Consider the following 24,049-nt stretch of genomic DNA (forward strand, 5'->3'; position numbering starts at 1 on the left):
TCACACGGATGCTTATGACAGATGTGCCATCTTAGCAGAAGAAAATCTTGCCGATAGTGTTGCCATCTATGTTCGAGGCCGAGAATTTTCATACGACCCTCGTACTTCCGTCTGACTCAACTTTCGTCGAAAGAGTCCAGATAAATGCTTCTCCCTTCACTGACGGGAATCGAACCCAGGTCTTTCCGACTAAAACGATTCGTCTATAACGACTGGGATACTCAGTTTAAAAATAGGTTTGTAATTTCTAATTTTAACATTTATTATTAATATAATAATAATACAAAACGCCATTTCTAAGCTGCAAAGACTGTGTGTGTAATATCTTTGTGAAAGGAAAGGCTAGATGTGTAAGTTACATCAAGAAGAGAAACATGATCTTCAGTAGAGATTTTATTATTACCGCGGTTTCGAGGAAGTGAAGTGAGGCTTTCTTATTGTTTTGGTAGCATTGACGTACATTAAGTTGTTTTCATGACATTGCAGAATTGCAAGGATATAAGTTTAAAGACATTGCTTACGGAAGATCTTGAAATCGTTTTATTTGACCACTAACTATCCAACCTTATAGATATTATGATGTGTTTCTGGTAAAATATCAGATGGGGGATGTAATAAGCTGTCCTTTTGCATAGTGGAAGTTGATTGGCCTTGGTCGTTTATGAATGACCTCTAGGAATGGCAGAGCTTATCTATATCTTTTGGGATGTTACTATATGCCATCCGGATGTGAAACATGAAAGAGTAGCAGAGTATCAGAACTTCTACTGTGATAAACTTGAGAAAATCTTGTTGAAGAGCATATCAAACTCGGAGATTCTAGATTTGTCATTCTCTGACGAGCTGTCAGATCAACGGATGAATACACAAGTACTGTCTCTTCGTGATTCAAGAATTCTCGGAGAATGTCGTTTGGATAGCTCGTGTGAAAAGTAGTTGTTGATGTTATTAATTTAGGCTCTGTGAGAAATAAAACGCGTACTTAGATGTCTGTAACTGGTAGTGCACGTAGTTTGTGTGTGGTAAGGCGGCGAAGGTTAAGGAATTAGATATGAGCGCGTATTTTTTTCTCTTTTTTTTTTAGTTTTGGTGATGTTTTCATAGTAGGTAATGAATAATATTTAATTAATCGATATGGTCATCGTCTGAGGGAGGATAGGAATGAAAATTGTAGACATATTTTCACAGAGCACACCTAATCTCCTGACCCTATATGCCCATAATTCTCTCTCTCTCTCTCTCTCTCTCTCTCTACATGCCACTTTATTTGGATTTCCTGTATGTGGTAGGATTTGGCACAATAAGATTATTTACTACTATCATGCTGGGAAGCCTTCTGATGCATTGTTGGGACCAAAATTGATTTCACTATCTGCTGTTCAGCATGCGGAACTGCACTACCGATGCATTCTGTAATGAAGGGACCACTGATGCTCACAGTGTGTTTGGCATGTTCTTGAAGTTTATCTAGATTAGGAAGAGTACGAGGAGAATGTCAAGCACTGAAGACGTTTCTAAAGAGTCGAAAATGACAAGCGGTGTTTCAGATTTTGGTTTCCCATATGTAGGATGGCGTTTCACAAAGTGCTGGAATCATCTATTACCAAGGGATCTCCAACTAGGGAATGTATACGTTTATGGCTGCAATACTCGCTAGCGTTCTATGAGAGCCTCACGTGTGGAAAACAGGACATTGCATGGTTTCTTAGCCAAGAGAGACTATATGTTGCGCTCACTAGCTTCATTGTGGCACATGTAGTTGTTATATAATGAATTTTCTCCAATTTCAATATGTTTGTGAATTATCTAACACGTTTTCTGATTACCCCCTTGAGTTGTTCAATTTAAACCACGCGGCTCTCTCTCTGTGTTAAATAATTAACTGTTCGTTGTTGTACTATGCATTTTACTAGCCTATATGCCACTGATGATGACTGCTTTAGGTGGAAATACTGTATCTGGCCATTAAAGTCTATTACCTTATCTATTGTCATCCTTGTGTTTTCTTGTTATTTTGACTTACATTATTATTATTATTATTATTTGACAACTCCAGGGAGTCCAAAGACTCATCGAGGGAATGTGTGCCAACAGCATCGAACGATTGGGCCCCTTCCAACTACTAACCGCGCTCAAACTTACTTAACTGAGCCATTAGTAGCAGAGGCTCTACCAATCGACCAACCTTATGGCACAACTGTCCTTAAATAATCATTTACTGTAATTCCTCTCATCATCAAGGGTTATTTTTCAACTAGACGAAGTTACGGAAGGAATAAATTTTGGCACTATTCGATTGATGGCGTCAACATTTGGTTGTTAAAAAATGAATACTGTATTCAGACAAATCGGCCAAGGGAATATACAAGACTTACAGCCAAAACATACTATCAGTGGTAGTGGGCGGTAGATGGCGTTGTGTAGTTGGAGGATTAAGTAGTCGAGACAGTGAGTTTTATTTGGTGTGCCTTTTCGTAGAATAAGTGTTTACACTTCATAGAGGTGTCACTTAATAATGATATACCAACTAACTTTTGCAAATGTTAAATTTGAAGGAAACAGTACAATATGTATCAGTGTAATTTTCTGCTAACGTTTACAATTATTTCATACTTTCAGCTTCTTAAATAAACTGTTGAGTTTAGATATGAGTAAATAATCCTATTTTTAACGTTTTATTAGAGACCTGGAATTTGTGATGTGTTTCGCTGCTAAAATTATTCCTCCATAAAGAAAGGAGGTGGAGATACGATCGTTGTCAGTCTGAAGATGGTCAAACTAATGTAGCCACGCGAGTGTAGTCTGGGGTGACATCGATAAATGCTATAGCTTAACGTGCTAGTGTGGGAAGGGATTACATGTAAACACGTCAATTCCTAAGAAGCAGCAAAACAGTGTACCTCATCGGATCGTCTCTGTCTGCACTTAGTTTAAACCACATGATCTTTACTGCCTTCACACATTCCTATCATCCTTTCTAATAAAAAAAAAAAAAAGAAAAGAAAAAGTCCAAATTATCAAATTAATAAAATAATTCATTTAACGATGCCGTTTTCAAGAACGTAACATATCGTTAAGTGAAGCTCACTGTGTTATTTATACTTTGGTTACGAGTTAGCAATTACAAAAACTGGATGTGGCGAAGAAGTCGATATTGAGAAGTTTTTATTGATCCCATACACGAAAAGTCAAGGTGACTAAGACAAAAGTTTTTTTTTTTTTTTAAATCATCAGCAGGATTTATATTAAAATCATACCATATGCACGAATGTTCGTAAGTGTCTTCGAGTTATAAATGAATTTCGCCGCACGATGTAAGACAACCACCCTGCTTATGGTAGTTCTCAAGTAATTTGAAAACGTTCATTGTTTGGTCTTTTAGGACTAGGTTTTTGGATTTTTCTCACCCTTTTTAGAAATTGGTAACCAACTAGTTTCCACATTTCGCGATCGTCCTAAGTTTGGAGAATTTTTTCGGCATGCTAAAGAAAAGGTAATGTTCGTAATCCTAACTAGTATTTATTTCTATATACTCATCTCATGCGTGGCTGGGGGGGGGGGGGAATCACTTTTGAGGGATTCCGGATCAAAAATGCGTGTTGCTTTGGAGAAATAAACTTTACTTAGTTATTTTTGCTGAAGACTGTCTAACCATGAAACTGGGCCTGGATAAAATCCTTTATTCAGTAAATGGAATACAACTTATAACAGCTTACACTAGTGGCTGGCAAATCCAACCCTTGAGATTGTTCACTGTTGCCCAAGAGGCAATTTTGGTTTTCGTTGTGTTTGTCATAAAAGTTAATAATTCATTATACACAGATATTTTTCACATAATACAAAAACATATAAAATAAAATTTGAATTGATAATAAAATGTCATTCATATAACATTTTGTTCTGCATGACAGGCATTTAAAGTAATGTTGAAGACTAAAGCATTAATAACAAAAATTTAACTCAATTTAAGCCTTCTATGAGCCGTAATTAAACAGCCTAATAATCTGAGTATAATTATCTGTATGTATTTTAAAAAGTATGTTTTTTTTAGAAATATTACAGCTCACAAAGATTTGAAAAATGACCTATGTGGTTCTTAGGCCCTTTGGCCAACCCTAGTGTGTACTAGCATTTTACTGACTGTGCACTTATAACCTTTTCTACAACCAGTCATTCATCCTCCTCCAAGCAAAACATCCAACCTCATGCCCTTGATAATTGCACTCTTACTTTATTTCCTTACCCCCAGTCATGTGCTGAAAACTTTCCTTTGTATCTACTATAAAAACCTTTATCTCTATAGTATACCTCCTTTTCCATCTATGAACCAATTTCTGTTACCCATAAATCTTCAATCTATCCTCATAGGAATATTCCATAAACCTGCCACTATCTTAGTTGCTCACTTCCATATCTTCTCCATCTTTTCTTCATCCCAAGAATTCCAGGACCAAATCTGTGCACAATAGTCCAAATGGGCATACAGAACCTTATAAAGAAGTATAATAATCTCTTTATCTCTGCATATCAATTTATTCTTCAATAACCATGTAATGCTACTAGCTATTTCCTAAAGTATAGCACTAGTATAGCACATAGCAATTTTCTCATCCATCCCTAAAATGTATAACCTTACACTTTGTTATATTTAACAGATAGCCATTCTCCTTTACTCATACTGATAGTCTATTAAATCATTCTGCAAGACTCAAAATCATCTTTATGGACTATTGCTCTATCTAGTTTTAGATCATTGGCAACTGAATATTTGCCCCTCTGACTATTTTCTCTCTCTTATTAATGGGGCCTGAAGGGAAATATTACCTCACTTCCCTCATTGATACTTGCTCCACATGGTCACTTGCATCCTGCCTAAATAGTTCTAGTCCTATTCTGCACTTTTAATCTCACTCCACTCAGTTGCACATTTTCCAGACTCTTAACACCAAATTCATTCAAGTGTAAACTGCAGTTTTTATTTCAAAAATAAAATTAAATATATAAATGCACAATACGCTAACCACTTGGACAGCCTGGCTGGCCAAGTGGTTAGCGTATCTGCTGTCCAGCCAAAAGGCTGTGGGTTCGAATCCTGCCATGGGCATAGATGTTTGTGATTGTCTGTGGAAATACCAGTGGTGGTTGTTGGTAGATGGCATTGGTGTAATTGTGGATGAGTGGTGGAGACAGAGCTGTAGAGCAGGTACCCTACCTCGATGAGTTGTTGGACTCCCTGGAGGTGTCATGTAATAATAATAATAAAAATTTCCACATTATGTACACAATATGCATTCTAATTAAAAAATGACTGTATTTATAAATTATACAGCATATAATTATAATTTTTGCCTTGCTTACCTGGTTGGCCATATGGTTAGTGTATCCACTCTCCACCCAACACGTTATGGGTTTTGAATTCTGTTGTTGACAGGGATGTTTGTAATTGCCTTTAGGTGGTAGATGAATTTCATCTCCCAGTGTGAAACCACTTCTCCCATTTACTGGAAGCCTGAAGTAGCTTGAAAAAGAATCCTTTCTTTTAGGCTTGCACGGTGATCCGAGTATATTTTTGAAAAGTATGGAGACAACTACCGTGTTTGAGAAAAACTTAGTTTAATTGAGTTTAAATGAGTTTAATTATATTAAACTAAAGTTTTACTCAAACACGGTAGTTGTCTCCGTAATTTTCAAAAATGTACTTGAAAAAGAATGTTTGGTCTCTAAAGAAGGGATTTCAGACTGTAAAAATTTTTTAAAATGCTAAAAAAAAAATAAATAAATAAAATAATAATGATAAAAAAATAAATGGAAAACAAATGAATAAAAATATAAATTTTCTAGCCACTCATGGTACTAATGTACTGTAGGCTTATAACCTTTCATGAGTGAACTTCACATAAAAAAAAAATTATACATTATATAAATTACATTACACACTTGCAGAAATATTTTGTAGTTACCATCCACTCATTTCCGTTCTTCTTAATCATGTGAACAAAGGCTCTCAGCCTCTTTGTGCTTTCTTTCAAGATTTGTAAGTTCAAGTTGATAAGCTCTTTAATGTTGCCCATCGAACTGTTTTGCAGTCCTCTTCTTCTCATTTCCTCAATCTTCTTCAACATAACTGCCTTTTCTAATGATTCATCTGCTCGCATAATATGTCCAAAGTATATCAACTTCTGTTTAGTGATCATTCTGTCTTTATACTCCAAAACCTTCTTATTGGTCATTCTTGCAGTCTGTGAAATAGTCTCCTCCATGATCATAATTCAAATAAACCAGTTCGCTTTCTGTCTTTCTTCTTAATAATCCAGCTTTCGCATCCATACATCACTATTGAAAATTCCATTGCTTTGATAATTCTAACGTTTGTGGTCTTTCTCACACCTCTATCTTTCATAATTTTTGTCAGGTTCAACATAGATTTTTCCCCCATGACTTATTGTTTTAATTTCATCTTCACATTTACCATCATTTCTGATTCTACACCCCAGTAAATCAAAAAAATTTTCAATTATCTCTATTTTATTTCTCTCTATTATAAATTCATTAATTGCCAGAAGCCATCACTTTTGTTTTGCTAATGTTTAAATTAAGCTGGGCTATGCTGCTTCCCTCTTAAGCAATAGAATCAACTGCTCCAATCTTCCTTAGTTTCTGTTATGCATATGAATTGTATCATATGCATATCTTAAATTATTTATTTTTCTGCCACCAATCATAATTCTAGCTGGGTCTTTGTCTCAGTTAGCCATTCTCATAAATATTCACTATAAATATTAAAAAGATAGGGCGACAGTATACACCTCTCCTACACCACTTTTTCCACTCGAACATTGATGTTTCTTCAAAGACTGTTTTTTCTTTATTATTATTATTACATGACATCTCCATGGAGTCCAAAGACTCATCAAGGGAGAGCACCTACTCTGCAGCTCTCTGTTTCAACCACCAACAACAAACCACAACTACACCAATGCCATCTATCACCCACACTAGTATTTTCATAGACAATTACAAATATCCATGCTCATGGTGGGATTTGAACCTGCAGCCTTTTGGCTGGAGACTGGATACGCTAACCACTTGGCCAACCAGTCCAACACAGCTCTCTTGTCAAGAGAATCAGATACTCAGGTATTTCCATTGATCTCATTACAATCTACTGTCTGTTGTGATCCATGCACTCAAAAGCTTTCTTATAATCAATAAAACACATGAATACTTCTTTCTGAAATTCTCTTGTTCTTTCCATAATCCATCTCATGTTTGCTATTTGGTCTGTAGTTCCTCTACCTCTCCTAAAGTCTGCCTGCTCTTGTGGCATTTCTCTATTCACCCCAAACTCATTTTCCTTTCAACAAAACTTTACTTGCATGTGAAATTAAAGCAATGGTTCTATAATTCTCACAATGTCTAGGTTTTGATTTTTTTTTTTTTTTTTTGAATTGGGATAAATACTGATGTTTTCTAATCTATAGGCCAGTATATTTTCTTTCAAACCTGTTGACAAATTTCAGTCAGTATATTCATTACTTCATCACCAACTGTTCCCATAATTCCACTGACACTATCAGCTGCAGAAGATTTTCCTTTTAGCAGCTGTCCCATTGCTTATATCACTTCATTTTTCATTATCATTGGTTTCCTCAGCAAATTCTCTCTTTTCAAATTCTTCAATGTTATCTTTCTTACAAATCCTCTACAACCTGTTTCAGAAAATCTGCACTTGTTGTCTAACCCTTTCTTTGTTTCTCTGAAGTTTCAATTTTCTTCTTGTCCTGATTATTTGAATAGCTTCTTCTGACAGTCATTTACAATCGTTCTTTCTTGTTACCTTATTTAGAGTCTTCTGTGCTGCTTCTATTACTACATTTTCTTTTTTCCCATAGTTCTAATTCTCTTCCTGTCCTCTTCAAACTTTTTAATTTCTTTCTGACTTTTACTTTAAATGCTTCATTTATATGATGTAATTCAAATCTCATACTGCCATGAAATATATTTTATCCTAAAGCATTCTTATTTCAAAATGCATTGGTTTACTAATATGTTGAGTTTAGGAATGGGCACTGTATTAAATTAGTTTCAAGGTTTAAAAAATTTAACAAAAAAATAAGGTTTTTTGATGTCTGAAGATTTTGCAAGTATATTCATTACTTCATGTATGATAACTTTCATTGATTTATTTGTAACCTAGAATTGTTTTCTTTCATGGATTGCAAAGATATGTAACCTAAAAATATAGAACTGAAATAAATTGATTAGAGCAATAAATATATTGGCAACATCAATGAAAACATAGCCATCTCTTCTGGTAGAGAAATGCCAAGTTGCAAGTATCAGAAGTTTCCAAAAATTCCTTGAACTGCACATTCCAAAACTAAATATAGCCATAATAATGATCGCTTCTCATCTCATCTTCTTCTTTATCTTAGGCTAAGTAAGTTATTCTAATTAGTTTCTTATAGAGAAGATAATCTTATCCAGATAATCTGTTAAGTCTCTCAATCACGTATATTCTCTTGCTGGTTTGTCTTGTTATTATTATTATTATGTGACATGCCCAGGGACTCATCGTGGGCATTTGTGAGATGAAAAACCTGAAATATAAAGAGATAAAATTTTGCTGAACTCTGCTACTGCCATATGAAATTACTTATGTCATCTTCATTTGAAAGAGGTATAATCTGCATGATGAAAAAAAAAAAAAGAGTTGCTCATGAAATCCAAATGAATTTTAAAACCTTTTCAATAACTATTATTAACATTGTGTAAAAACAGTAATTCCTGAATTGTCTTATTTTACTGCAGCAATTAATCATTTACAAAGATGACAGCTGGAATTCGAGGCAAACGTTTCTTGTGAAGGTTTCAGTAATTACATCAAGATAGATTTTAATATCTTTATGGATAATGATTGAGTAATGCTAATCCATTTAGCATTATTCAATGAGTAACTCTCTCTTTTTCCCCTATACAGGGTGTTCGGGATAAATTTGACAGTTTCGTAAGGAAAAAGAAAATCTTCTTTGTATCTATTAAATTTAATGAATTGACAAAAAAACATTACAGGCAGAGTTAATTACAATACTATCAACAAGATTTACTCAAAATAACCACCATTAGCATCGATCACAGCTTCAATTCTGCTTCGGAACCTCGAACAAGCTGATGCTACAGTCTCCCTGGGAAGGGCCGCAAAAACTGTTTTAATTTTATCCATTAACTGGGCTTTTGTATTACTGGAAGTGCGATTGGTGTCTTTTTCAACTGCGCCCCATACAAAATAATCCATGGGGTTAAGGTCTGGGGAGTTTGGAGGCCAAACATTTGGACTGGTGAAGTCGTAGAAATTTTCAGACAACCATTTTTGACTTTTCCCAGAGGTGTGGCAAGGGGCCGAATCCTGCTGCCATACATACGGCCTACCATTGGCTACCCTTGTTATCCAGGGCTTGACTACAGTTAGCAACTCCACGAACAAAGCCCGAATTCCAATGCCAGGGTTCTTCAACACCTGTTCCTGCAGATTTGCGAGGAATTCTGCTGTACGAACGCAATCAGATCGTCTGCTAGGGATCTTTCTTCTTGCTACATCCTCGTAGTCACCATTGCAAGTCTCTAGTTCATGCCTGATTGTTTTTACTGTATTCAGGGAGCATTGGGCAGCAGTCGTAATATCCTTATTTTGATGGCGGGCACGAATCATCATGATACAAGTTATTCTCTTCCATGATTCAGGTGGGTTCCAGCTATCCATCCTTTCTGACATCTTGTATATGAATGAAGAAGGGTCCAAACTTTTAAATGAAGAGAAGTGTGTGTTAATACATGTAACTTACGGAAAAATATAATTAATTATAAATATGTCAAATTTATCCCGAACACCCTGTATATAAATCACTGATAGCCTTGCCAGCTATCTGTGATGGCAAAGGTCTCCACATTTAGCTGCCATATTCGCCTGTTAAACTTGCTATCATCCTTGGCTGCTAACAGGTCTTCAGAAGGTTTGTTATTGCTAAACAGTCTTGCCTACTCCCTTTGGGGAATAAAAAGTATTAGCAGATTTATTATTTATTTTATTTAACCCATTTCACTATATCCATGATTGCAATTGTATTTCTGAGCATAGTAGTGTGATAATCAAATGTTTTGGAACATATGTTACAGTTAGCACTGCAGTGTTTAGATAAAGATAACTATTTTTTTTGTGGATGCCCAATCTTAATTGTTTGAAGAGATATTTGTTACAGATTATTTTTCCCACGTAGCAACTTATGGAATGATATCCCCTCCCAATTTGAACTTGAAGCAGCTTTTTTTTTTAATTTAAATAAATATTAAAGTAGTGATATTATTATTATTATTATTTTTTTTTCTTCTATTAATGGGTGTTCCCCTCCTATTGAATTCCACCACTGTGCTGCTTGCTAATAAGTAGAATACTATGCCTACATTGCTAGTCAAAAAAAATGTTTTGATTCTGTCTGAAAAGAATGGAATTTATATGTGCTTTTAATCTGAAAGTAAGTTGGTCTCTTTTACAAAGTGACCAACTGCTGCAAGCAAAAAGATGAACTTATCAGAATTACATGCAATTTACACACAGTGGATTATATGGTGTGGAATACCTTCCTGCGATGAGTTCTTAGAGGTTGCATGAAACAATAATAACACATTAACTTCATGGCTTAGCTGCACAAGCATCATCTTAAAGAGCATCTGTAGAAAAATTATATGAATGTTAGAATGATATAATTCAAACTGGGAAGAAATTTAGTGAAAAGAAGGTATTGATATATTATTATTATTATCCCAAGACCCCATGGAGTCCAAGACTCATCTATGAGGTCCTTTTGTCATACACATAGCTCATCGGTATACCACACCTTAAACACACTCAAATTCTCTGCAGACACCACACACTCAGGCAAGGCATTCCAATCATTCAAAAGTCTGCATGCAAAAAACCTGCTTCTCACTCCCCTGTTCGCACCTTCCTTATACAGCTTCCAGGGATGTCCTCTGGTTCTCTGCTGATCTCTCACCATTTGCTGTAAAACCTCTCCAACATTGATCCTATAACAAACCCTTACTAACTTGTAGATCTCTATCATATCACTCTTATCCACTAGACTCTGTAAATTGCATCTTCTCAACTTTTTCTCATATTCGACATTCCTGAGATCACAAACTACCTTAGCAAGTCGCTCTGGACCCTTTCCAACATCTCTTCATCATTTTGAGAACCAAGTGATCAAATCTGTGCACAGAAGTCCATGTGTGGCTTAATCAAAGCCTTATACAATGGAACAAGAATCTCCTTATTTCTACAAGTCAGTGTTCTCCACATCATTCCCAGAATTTTTTGTGTTGTCCTCACAATTTTGGCAGTGTATCCTCTACATTTCAGATCCTTATCCACTATCACCCCAAGATCTTTTATTTCCTCCACCTCAACAATATCCCCACCAAGCATAAATTCTACATCCCATCTTTGTTTCCCAAATTTTAAAACCTTACATTTTGCAACATCCCTATTTTCATGCCAATTCACTCAATTTATTCAAGTCTTCTTGTAAGACCACAGCATCTTCTGTACTCTTCATAGTTCATCCCAACTTTGCATCATCTGCAAATAACTGAATATCCCCATCCAAATCTTTACAAATATCACTAACATACAGGTTAAACAGCAATGGCCCTAAAACAGACCCCTGAGGCACACCAGTAGTGATTTTCCTCTTCCTGAATATTGCTCCCCCAGATACAACTTGCTGATACCTATCAAATAGCAAGTCTTCAATCCAGTGCACTAATCTAATATTCAACCTCATATGCTCTAGTTTGACTACAACTTATTGTGCAGTAATCTGCAAAAAAAATTCTGCAGTAGTTCTCCTTATACTATTTTCTCCAATCAGTGTCATCTCATCAATTTTTTTTTTTTTTTTGCTGGCTATATATCGAAAGAACTCTCTAGGATTTTTTTTTGGCTTCATTAACTAACTGCTGTTCATTCTTCACTTTTGCTACACTTACCAACCAAGTCATCCTTCTTGCCTGGTCTTTGTAATCCTCATGGAATTGGTTATTACCACTGCTCTTATGCTTGCCTCCATAATACCTTTTTTCTCTATATTACATGCTTAATCTTTTCATTCATCCATTTCACACCTATCTTATTTAACCTTCTGACCCTTGGAATAATGAGAAGAGATGCTAATCTTATCATTGGATTGATAATGCATAATAAATTGCTGTACAATAAATAATAAAAAATTGTTGGAGAGGCTTGTGAGAACCAGGATCCAGAATTGGATTGAAAACAATGGTATTATCTTTGATGGATAGCATGGATTTGTTAAAGGGATGCCATGTTTTAGTAATCTATGTTAAATCTAAGTATACTACTGTGTATCCCTCTCTGTCCAAGGAAGCCATCACCTTATTGTAATAAGTAAGTAAATTTCTAAAACATGACCTCTCTTTAGCAAATCCATGCTGTCTATCAAAGATATTATCATTGTTGTTAACCCACTTCTGGATCCTAGTTCTCACCAGCTTCTCCAACACTTAACCACAACACCTGACACACAGATAGGCCTATTATTTGATGCCTGAGTTCTATTACCTCCTTTATGAAGCGGCACAATCTTGCCCTCCTTTCATTCCTTTCAAACTCGACTCATATTAAAAAAAATGTCAAGGCAGATGTCAACTCCCTGGCACATTCCCTCAGAATACATGGTGTTATATTAATAAGTCCCACAGCCTTATTAACATCAAGTTTGCTCAATTCCCCATATACCTCTTGCTCACTTATAGTCTTTCTTCCTCATCATCAGTTGCTCTTAATCTTTCTCTTAATCTCTCCATGATGTCACACTCACAAAAATTAAAGCCTTTTGTGAACTGCTCATTAAGTATCCTCACTATATCTTCCACAATGGTATTATAGTTGCCTTTGTACCATTTTCTCCAATCAGTGTCATATTTCCATAATCATTCTTTTTTCTTTTTTTTTTTTTTTTTGCTGGCTACATATCAAAAGATCTCCATAGGATTCTTTTTTGGCTTCATTAATTATCTAACTGCTGCTCATACCTCACTTTTGCTACCCGTACCAACAAGTTGCCCTCCTTGCCTGGTCTTTGTAATTCTCATGGAATTGGTTTACCACTTCTCTTATGCTGCATCCATAATGCCCTTTTTTCTCTGTATTGCATGCTTAATCATTCATCCATTTCACACCTATCTTATTTAACCTTCTGATCCTTTGAATAATGGGAACAGATGCTAATCTTATCATTGGGTTAATAATGCATAATAAATTGTTGTACAAAATAAATAATAAAAACCTGCTGGAGAGGCTGGTGAAAACCAGGATCCAGAATTGGGTTGAAAACAATGGTGTTATCTTTGGTGGACAGCATGCATTTGCTAAAGAGAGGTGATGTTTTAGTAATCTTCTTACTTATTACAATAAGGTGGCAGCTTCACTGGACAAAGGAGATGGATACACAGTACTATACTGTATTTAGATTTTGCAAGGCTTTTGATAGATTACCGCATAAATTGATAGTCAAACTAGAGTGGATGGGTTTGGATATTAGACTAGTGCATTGGATCGGAGACTTAGTATTTAATAGGTATCAGCAAGTTGTGTATGGGGGAAGCAATATTCCAGAAGAGGAAAGCCACTAGTGGTGTGCCTCAGGGATCTGTTTAGGGCCATTACTGTATGTTAATGAATTGGGGATGATTTGGATGGGAATATTCAGTTGTTTGCAGATGATGCAAAGCTGGGACGAACTATGAAGAGTAGAGCAGAGGTTGTGGCATTACAAGAAGACTTGAATGGATTGAGTGAATGGACACTTGAGTGGGGATCCCATTTCACTGTTGCAAAATATAAGGTTTTAAAATTTGAGAAACAAAGATGAGATGTAGAATTTATGCTTAGTGGGGTGTTGGAAATAGAGGTATTAAGCGATCTTGTGTGATGGTGGATAAGGATTTGGATATATGAAGACACATATCCAAAATTGTGAGGACAACACTATGAATTCTGGGAATGATGTGGAAGAACTGACTTATAGGAGTAAAGCGATTCTTGTGCCATTGTATAAGGCTCTGATTAGGCCACACATGGACTACTGTGCACAGATTTGGTCACCTGGTTTTTAAAAGGACGAGTGTTGGAAATGGTCCAGAGGTGACTGACTATGGTGGTTTCTGATCTGTGGAATGTTGAATATGAGGAAAGGTTAAAAAGATGCAATTTACAGTCAAGTGGATAGGAGGAAGAGGGGGTGATATGATAGAAACATACAAGTTGGTAAGGGATTGTTATAGGATCAGTGTTGAATCTGTGTTTCATAAAATGATGGGAGGTCAGGGAAGAACACGAGATCATCCCTGGAAGCTATATAAGGAGGATGTGAACAAGGGTGTGAGAAGCAGGTTTTTTGCATGCAGACTTGTTAATGATTGGAATGCCTTGCAAGAGTGTGGTGCCTGCAGATAATTTGCTTGTGTTTGAGGCATGGTATGATGAGCTGTGTATATGAAAAAGGGACCTCCTAGAGGAGTCTTTGAGTCCATGGGGAATCGCTGCACAGTACCTGTGCTGACCTTAGAAAGGATAGACATTTCAACAAATTTCAAAAAACAATTACAGTCTTAATTGTTTCTAACGGCTGAGACAGTGACTAATTATGATTTTTTTACTCACAACTATAAACTTTCAGTATGTCCCCTCAACAGTTTTTATAGGCCTCCTTAGGCTATTACTAGATCTGTAAGTTTTTCCCTCCCATGCATTGAGGAATTTTGTAGCATGGTAGTTATACATTTTTTCAAGCCACACTGGCTTTCTCTGCATGAAGAAAGCTGCAACAGTTCTCTTTCCTGCACTACTTCATCTAACCCTTCACACAGAACTCCAAAGAAGTAAAAGAATTGTAAGCCTCTATCGGTTACTCAATATCAGTGTGTTTCCATTTGACTGGAAAGACTTAGGTTCAAAACCTAGGTCTTTCTGGTCTCATATAAACATACATGCCAGGGATTTTCTCTTAAAAACTGGGGTTTCTCATCTCACAAAGAGGCAGACTGGCCAAGACTATGAGGTCAATAACAGACATAATATATTGGCCTCATAGTCTTAGTTGCTTTGGCTGTACTTCCAAACAGTAAAAACCAAAGAAATGTGTGTGTGTGTGGGGGGGGTGCTTGGCTTGTTTCTCTGTATCTACATTTTAGTTCGGAGTACTGAGATTTTTGTCTTAAAATTCAGTTCCTTGAAATGCTCAAAGGTGCACTGAACTTTTTTACTATCTCCACAATAAGTTTTGATAAAGCATGCATAGGTGGACATAGATCTCTGCTGTAGTATTATGATATAAACTTATAAATAATTTCAGAGAATTTCAGAAAATAATGGTTCTTTATGTATATTGTAAAACTACATAAAGAAAGATTGAACCCAAAATTCTTCAATAATCACTTAAAACTTTTGTGTTGTAGTATTACAACAGCAAAATTATATTATATATATATATATATATATATATATATGGGAATATATATATGTATATATATATATATGGGAATATATATATGTATATATATGGGAATAAATTTTTAACTTGGGTATATTGTATATTAGGATAACCAAGCAATTTTATATGCTTGGTTATTTTAGCTCCTAATCCCAAGTATGCAAACAATTAAGTTTGCGCCTGAAACAAAGTTCAAGTCTAAAGATGGTACAACACCTGTGCAACTCATTGTAAAGGTGGGTAAAGCTCTGATCACTATTCTTAGTATTTTCCCATAATGTAAAGCACATCTCACTAGAAGATGTATACTGCAATGCATTATGGGTGGGGTCACTACCCAGACCGGTTTCAACCTTTTTTGAGGTCTCCTCAGTGAGTAGCTAGACCCTAAATACCAAGGTTTTAGTAATACAGAGCATTATCAACTTTACCTATATATAAGTTGCAATAAGGTGTATTAAGCTTTAATAAAAATCTCTGGAGGAGATATTGATGGGAATAAATTTTTAACTTGGGTATATTATATATTGTATATTAGGATAACCAAGCAATTTTATATGCTTGGTTATTTTAGCTCCTAATCCCAAGTATGCAAACAATTAAGTTTGCGCCTGAAACAAAGTTCAAGTCTAAAGATGGTACAACACCTGTGCAACTCATTGTAAAGGTGGGTAAAGCTCTGATCACTATTCTTAGTATTTTCCCATAATGTAAAGCACATCTCACTAGAAGATGTATACTGCAATGCATTATGGGTGGGGTCACTGAGGAGACCTCAAAAAAGGTTGAAACCGGTCTGGGTAGTGACCCCACCCATAATGCATTGCAGTATACATCTTCTAGTGAGATGTGCTTTACATTATGGGAAAATACTAAGAATAGTGATCAGAGCTTTACCCACCTTTACAATGAGTTGCACAGGTGTTGTACCATCTTTAGACTTGAACTTTGTTTCAGGCACAAACTTAATTGTTTGCATACTTGGGATTAGGAGCTAAAATAACCAAGTATATAAAATTGCTTGGTTATCCTAATATATCCTAATATAAATATATATATATATCCTAATATAATATCCTAATATAAATATATATATATATCCTAATATAATATCCTAATATAATATATATAATATATATATATATATAAATGATGATGAATAGTTTACTGAACTCTTGTAGTTCATTTTCTTTTAAGAGCTTATGTCATTGTGACCTGATGCCTTTGCTTTAGAGCTCCTAATATTTCTTATTTTAGTATTGGAGGACCATCTTCAAGAATTCTGAACACTCTGGTATTATATCTCTCTCTCTCCTCATCTCTGACAAGATCTGAAATGTATTCAACCCACCTTTACTTAATTTCTTCAGTTTCAAATAATATTTTACCATTGTTGCTCTGGATTGAAAAGTTCTGTTTATCATTTCTATTATTATTATTAACATCACGCCTACATGAAGTCGAAAGACTCACTGTGGAAGGTCTACACTCACATGCAAAAAAGATCATTGAGCTGTGCTTAAACCTATTCACAGTTTCTGCATGCACTACACTTTCAGGTAATGTATTCTGCTCACCAACCGTTCTCCATGTAAAGACCCTGCTCCACATGCCCTTGCTCATACTTGTACAGCTTTTAGGAATGGCTTCTTGTTCTACCCTTGTTTCCTGTATGTTGTGTGTTATATTCCATCAAGTCGTTTCCGACTCCTAGCGACTCCATGAACATACACACTCTCCATTCCATTTCCTGTACTCTATGAAAAATCTTCTGCACATTAATCTGATAACAACCACTTATAATGCACTGACTTAATGAACCTTCTCTAGATCCTCTCTAAGATATCCTCATCCCCTTGAAAACCAGGTGGCCAGAATTGTGCACAATAGTCCATAAGTGACCTGATCAAGATCTTATACAAGGGAACCATAATCTCTTTTGAATCTACCTGTTAAAGTTCTCCTCCTCATTGCCATAATCTGTTGTGATATTTTCACAATTTTAGTATTGTTACCCCTTAAATTTCAAGTCTTTGTCTACTCCTATTCTTAAATCTCTCATTTTCTCCACCTACTTCAAAAATTTCCCATCTACTAAGCTTTTAAGAAGACACACAATTTACTGACAAAAAATACTAGTTGTGATGGTGGTGGAGGTGGGCAGTAGATGGCGTTGATGGAGATGATTCGTAGTAGAGGTTCGGTGTAGTGGTTGAGACAGTTGTAGGTGTCCTCCCGCGATGAGTCTTCGGACTCTTTGGAGGTGTCAGGAATAATAATAATAATTATATACTTCATATACAGCCCTCCCTACCAAATTTCAAAACCTTACAGAAGTGTTAGCTTCACTCACTTCTCTATTCACACAGCCTATTGAAATCCTACTGCAAAGCCACAACATGAGCTGTATTATTCATAGTTCTTCCTAACTTTGCATCATCAGCAAACAGCTGGATATCTCTAGTTAAACCTGTCCCAATATGATTGACATATAAAGTTAAACAATAATGGCCCCCAAAACAAAATCGTGCAGAACTCTGCTAATGACTTTCCTCTTTTGGGATTCTACTCCCCCCATACACAACCTGCCACTGACTGACAGCCAATCACTTATTCAGCTCATTAGTTTCTATCCAGTTCCACTCTTTTGTTTAGTAAGAAGTTGTGTGGCATTTTCTCAAAGGTTTTGAAAATCTAATTATATCACTCTTCATGCATCTTCTTTATCCAATGAATTTGTCACTTTGTTGTTGTTGTTGTACACCATAAGAAATTGCTAAAAATTGACCTCCCCTTTAACACACCCATGCTGACCATCATAGAGAATACTGCTATTATCAATCCAGTTATGAATTTTAGTTCTCACCAACTTCTCTAAAACCGTAACAACAACCCCAAACCACACTCACTGGCCAATAATTTGTGGCCACAGTCTTTTCCCTTTCCTTTTTTTTATTTTTGTGAAGTGGAACAAATTCCTTCAAAACATGCAGTGGTGTATTCTCAAAACCTTATTACTATCAAATTAATATCTCATATACCTCCTGTTCGTCCACTATTAGTCTATCCTCAACCATACCTCCTATACTCCAGCTTCTCTCGATGTTATGTTCATGAGGATGAAATACTCTAATAAACTGCTCACTGAATACTTCAATTAAATATTCTCTGCATCAGTTACCAGTCTACCATTGACATCAATTAACATTATCCTCCCATAGCCATCCTTTCTTCTACTTGGCATGTGTGTGTAAAATAACTCACTAGGATTTTTAGCTTGATTGGCTAATTTCTCTCATACTGCACTTTTTGTCTTTAAAAACAGTCTTGTGTGTGTTCTTTGTACTCTTCATACAACTGATTATTACCAACATTCTTATGTCTCACCCCCCACACAGCGTAGTCTTCTTCCAGATTTTATACTTCATTCCTTCATTCATGCATTTTATCCTTGCTTTATTTAGCTTTTTCACCTTTGTAATACATTCAGACATTGCTGCTGTTAAATATCTCTTGATTAATTCCTAAGCAGCATCTGTTTCTTTTCTGCCCAACCCCTCTTTCCAACATATAGCTCCCAGTTGTCTACTAAGCTTTTCGTAATCACTGGTCTTATAGTTCCACATATTCCTCTTCACAAAAGTTCTCATGTGACTGTTTACATCTCAGGTGATCACTTCATGGTCACTCTTGCCAACTAGAGAATATTTGACACTCCATTCCACATATTCCTCTTCACATTCTCATATGATCACAGACATTCTCCAAGTGATCACCTCATGGTCACTCATCAACTTGGGAAGATTAGACACTCCATTCACAATCACCTCCTCTGATGATATGATCAGATCTAAGGCTCTTGATCATTACTCCCCCCCCCCCCCTTATGTATTGCCTACAATAATTGTCCCTTAACAACTCAATAAATTCATTCTCCTTATTACCTGATGCTATCTCTTAATTCCATTGAATACTGCCATGATTAAAAGCACCCTTAATGATCACACTTCTCTTGCTCATTAAACAATTTGACTAGGCATTTCTTTTTTCTCAGGGCTCCATATTCCCTGCTCTTTAGCAACACCCAAATATCTCAGATTATCAACCTCCACCTCACATTGTAATGCTTCAAAACCACTGCCACTATTTTCTCCTTGTATCTCAATCTTTATGGATACAATTCTCCTACTATCATCAGTAGCACTGCCCTCTCTCCCTTCTTTTCACCATACAAAAAAATCACATCTTTTCATTTCTGCTCACTTCATGATATCATTCTCACCAACCATTTTTCTCTTATTCTGATTATTTTGGGGGAAGTAAAGAAAGGCTTAGGTGCTGTTCATTATTCATAATAATGCTTAACAGTATAACCAACACCAAGAGGAAAAAAATACATTTATTAAACTCACTAATATTTCACTGGTTTTCTTCCCAGCATCATCAGAGCACAATAATAACTGTGACAGGCACTCAACCAAGTAATTGTAGAAATAATTTAAATTGTTATTAACATATAATGTCCATACATGGTGTCCTCTATGGGTCAGATAACTACAAAGTTAATTTAGAGAAGTCTGGCTATTAGGTCTTTAAATGATAGTCTCCTGGATCTTTGGTAATTTAATGCAACCATATTTGTTGAAGTTGGAAGAGTGCTTCATAGCTGATGCTGATTCTAAGAATAGCCTCTAAGACCTATAACGACTTATACAGTTATGTAATAATGATGTTTTTCTCCATCTGATCCTACATGAAGGACTATCCAGAGAGTATGGTCTGCCATACAGATGATCATGGATGTAGATTTCAGCTGTGCTAAAGAAAGTGTTTTTAATTAATGTATAGTGTGCTGCTTTTTGTCGCAAATTGTGTGCATATTTTTTTCAGTTTGGATACAAGTGTCCTTCAGTGGTGGTGTTGAAACTTCTTGTTTATATAGTGTTTTACTATTTGTTTGTTGTGCATGGAAGGCTTCTGTACGAATGTCTGGTTCTGCTTCGGATTTTTTGCAGTGGATGTGTTTTGAAAACTGCTATATGTGTGCACCAAAAATGTGAAAGATCTGTGGACTGTTTGAGTGAACGAGAAGAAGGAAAGCGTTAATGTATGTGAAAAGTGTCTGGATAGAGCAGAGTGATTGGAAATGGGAACAAATGTCGGGACCATATTTTGTGCATATTTTTTTCAGTTTGGATACAAGTGTCCTTCAGTGGTGGTGTTGAAACTTCTTGTTTATATAGTGTTTTACTATTTGTTTGTTGTGCATGGAAGGCTTCTGTACGAATGTCTGGTTCTGCTTCGGATTTTTTGCAGTGGATGTGTTTTGAAAACTGCTATATGTGTGCACCAAAAATGTGAAAGATCTGTGGACTGTTTGAGTGAACGAGAAGAAGGAAAGCGTTAATGTATGTGAAAAGTGTCTGGATAGAGCAGAGTGATTGGAAATGGGAACAAATGTCGGGACCATAGTAGAAGAGCTTCGGCAGGAACTAGTGAAAATAAAAAGCGAAATGAAACACCTGGAAGACAATATTAAGCATCTAAGAGAGATTAGCTGATGATAAGGAGAAGGAGAAAGTCATATCAATGTATTGAGACTTGATCATTAGAGGTGTGATTACTAATAAAGTGCACATGAAGCAAATAACCGATGCACTGCAGACAAGGAAACACCGGGTGTCAAAATTAGTGGTGGTTCTCAGTACAAATGACTGGTTGGGGAGAAAAAGAATGTTAATAGAAACTTAAGGAAGTTATTGCAGCAGGTAAAGAAGAATAGTGTTGTTAGGAAAGTCGTAGTAGTGTTACCCAGATATGACAACAGTGAATTGAGAAGAAGAGCAGAGATAATGAATAGTAAGATGGCTGAGTTGTGTGAGGCAAAGGGGATTCAATTTGTAAATCTGTGGAGTGAATTTGAAGGGAAGGTGGAATGGTATAAAGCTCATGAATTATATTTGAATGGGTTTGGTGTTGGGCATTTAGAAAAGCTATTGTTTTCTGAGAAGGCACAGATTCAAGAAGTTAATGTATCAAATGACAGCATCTACCTGTGATGCAGGATAGCACAAATCAACAGATTGTATGGCAGGAGAAAGATGGATATGACATTGAAGATGTGGTTGCAGCAGCAGCACAAGTCGATGGAATGCATAAAGGTGAGGATGAAACAGGAATGGTAATCAGAATCAGGATTAGGGAAACGAGCAGTCAGACTGAAGAGAGAGGTGTGGTATAGCAGCTAGAATAGAGAACGTTGGTACTGGTAGAATGGCCTCAAACACACAGCAATTGTTATGTTTATACACATAAGGAGCATTTGAAACAAGAGAGCTGAGTTTGTTGCATTGATTAAGACAGTATGCCCAAAAATAATTGGAATAAACGAAACTTGTTTGAGGATATGATGTCGGGAATAGAACTAGAAGGATATGTAATTTTTCAGAAGGATAGAAATGTGAAAAGAGGAGGGGTGAGTGCTGTTAATGACTGCACAGGAAGTGTTTTTTGCAAAGTGTGGAAGTTGATAGTGCATGCACAGATTTTGAATCTGTGTGGTATGAAGCTGAAATAAACAGGTTAGTATATCTGATAGGATGCTGTTATAGGCCAGGGAATGCAGAGAATACCGATTGTGAAATGTTTAGGGAAATTAGTTGGGCATGTAAAAAGAAGGTGATCCCTGATGGGAGACTTTAATTACAGGAATATAGACTGGATGAAGGAGATAGTGTATGGGAACAAAGAATGCGAACTTGTGGAATTTCTGAGAGACAAGTATCTTAAGCAGCATGTGATTGAAGCAACTAGAGGCTTTAATATTTTGGATTTGGTGATAACTTCACAAGATATAGTTATTAATGAAGTGTTGACACTGCTGCCATTTGCTTCAAAGCAACCGGCGGCAGTGTCATGAGATATCATGACGGCAGAGTGATCGTGAGATACTTGTTTGGGAAGTGATGAAACAAGAAAAGGTCACTGCCAAAAATGGGTACACATGGAAATATAAAGCAGGTGATTATAGGAAACTCTGTAGTTAGTTAGTATCAGTATGTTGGGTAGATGAGCTGAGCGGCAAAGATGTTGACAATGCATGGAAACTCACAAGACAGTATCTGAAAAAGTCAATGTATGACTGCATACCAAGGGTTAAGTGAATAAATATTGATGAAGTGGTGAAGTGGATGAACAGTGAAATTAAGCAGGTTTGCCGGAAAAGAAAATGTTATGGAGGAAATACAAGCAGTTGGTGGTGATCGCACCTACAAAAAGTATAAAGTGCAAGCTAGAAAGGTAACGAGCATGGTAAAGAAAGAAAAGGTGCAATATGAGAGGAGATTGGCCTGTCAGGCCAAGGTTACCGCAAGGGAATTTTTACGCTACATAGCAAGCAAGAGGAAGAATAATTATAGCAGATTAACACTGGTGGGTAGTCATGGCAGCAGACTAGCTGCCATGACAAAGGATATAGTGGAATTATTGAACGAGCACTTTATCAGCGTATATTCTAATCTAATCTAATCCTGTGGCCTCCTCTTTAAGACAGTTGCAGCTGATGAACAGTCCACTTCCATGCCTCTCTATCTCTTGCTTCTGAAAGATTCTTGCCCATCCAATCTCGACTCCTTGGAGTTGCCCGTAATAATAATAATATATTATACTGGTGTAAATGATGCAGTGGAATATATAGCATGGTTCTAAGACAGAAGTCTCCAACTATGGGCCAGTTTGTATAACTGCAGTTGTGATCAAGGTGTTGGAGAGATTGGTAAGGAATAGAATATAGGTTTGGGTTCATGGATATAGCATTCTTTATGATGGTCAGCATGGATTTGTAAAGGGTAGGTCTTGTTTTAGTAATTTACTTGCATTTTATGATAAGGTAACAAGTGTTCGGGAGAATCATATACAGTAATATTCTTAGACTTTGCAAAAGTATTTGATAGATTACTACATGATAAGTTAGTGTACAAAGTGCAGAGGATGGGAATAGGAAGTATATTTGTTAGCTGGATCAGAGATGGCTCTCTGAACGATACTAGCAGGTTGTGTATGATGGAGCAGTCTCTCAAAGATGGAGAGTAACCAGTGGCTTGCCCTAGGGTACTGTTCTTGGGCCCCTGCTGTTTAACTTGTTTGTAAACGATATGTCATTTGGACTGACTGGGGATCTACAGTTATTTACTGATGATGCAAAGTTAGGAAGAATTATAAGTAGCACTGCTGATGTTAATTCCCTTCAGGAGGATTTGAATAGACTTTTTACTTGGATAAAAGAGTGAGGTTGTAGTTTTAATATCAATAAGTGCAAAGGGTTGCATTTTGGAGTGCAGAAATATAAGACTGTGTACTATATTGATAGTGCCGTACTACTGGAAGTGAATGAGATTAGAGATTTTGTAGTGATGGTTGACAGTAGAACTGAAGTTTAGATGGCATATTTTCTAGTGTTGCAAAGGCTGCTCATCATAGTG

General features: G+C 36.2%; 1 protein-coding gene across 3 annotated transcripts in view; it reads left to right on the forward strand.

Moving 5' to 3' along the window:
• Positions 1-2,560: 2,560 nt before the first annotated feature.
• The window catches only part of LOC150104019 (uncharacterized), a 116,065-nt gene continuing 94,576 nt past the window's right edge, over positions 2,561-24,049 (forward strand). For 2 of the 3 annotated variants that reach the window (XM_090396982.1, XM_090396980.1), the window contains exon 1: positions 2,561-3,493. The gene's annotated coding sequence lies outside the window, so the exon portion shown is untranslated. The remainder of the gene's footprint in view (positions 3,494-24,049) is intronic. The other variant, XM_090396981.1, reaches the window with a different exon arrangement.

Source organism: Typopeltis vanoorti, chromosome 8 (genome assembly GCF_054136105.1).
Source record: "Typopeltis vanoorti isolate ZY-2024b chromosome 8, IOZ_Tvanoo_1.0, whole genome shotgun sequence".
NCBI classification, from domain to species: domain Eukaryota; kingdom Metazoa; phylum Arthropoda; class Arachnida; order Uropygi; family Thelyphonidae; genus Typopeltis; species Typopeltis vanoorti.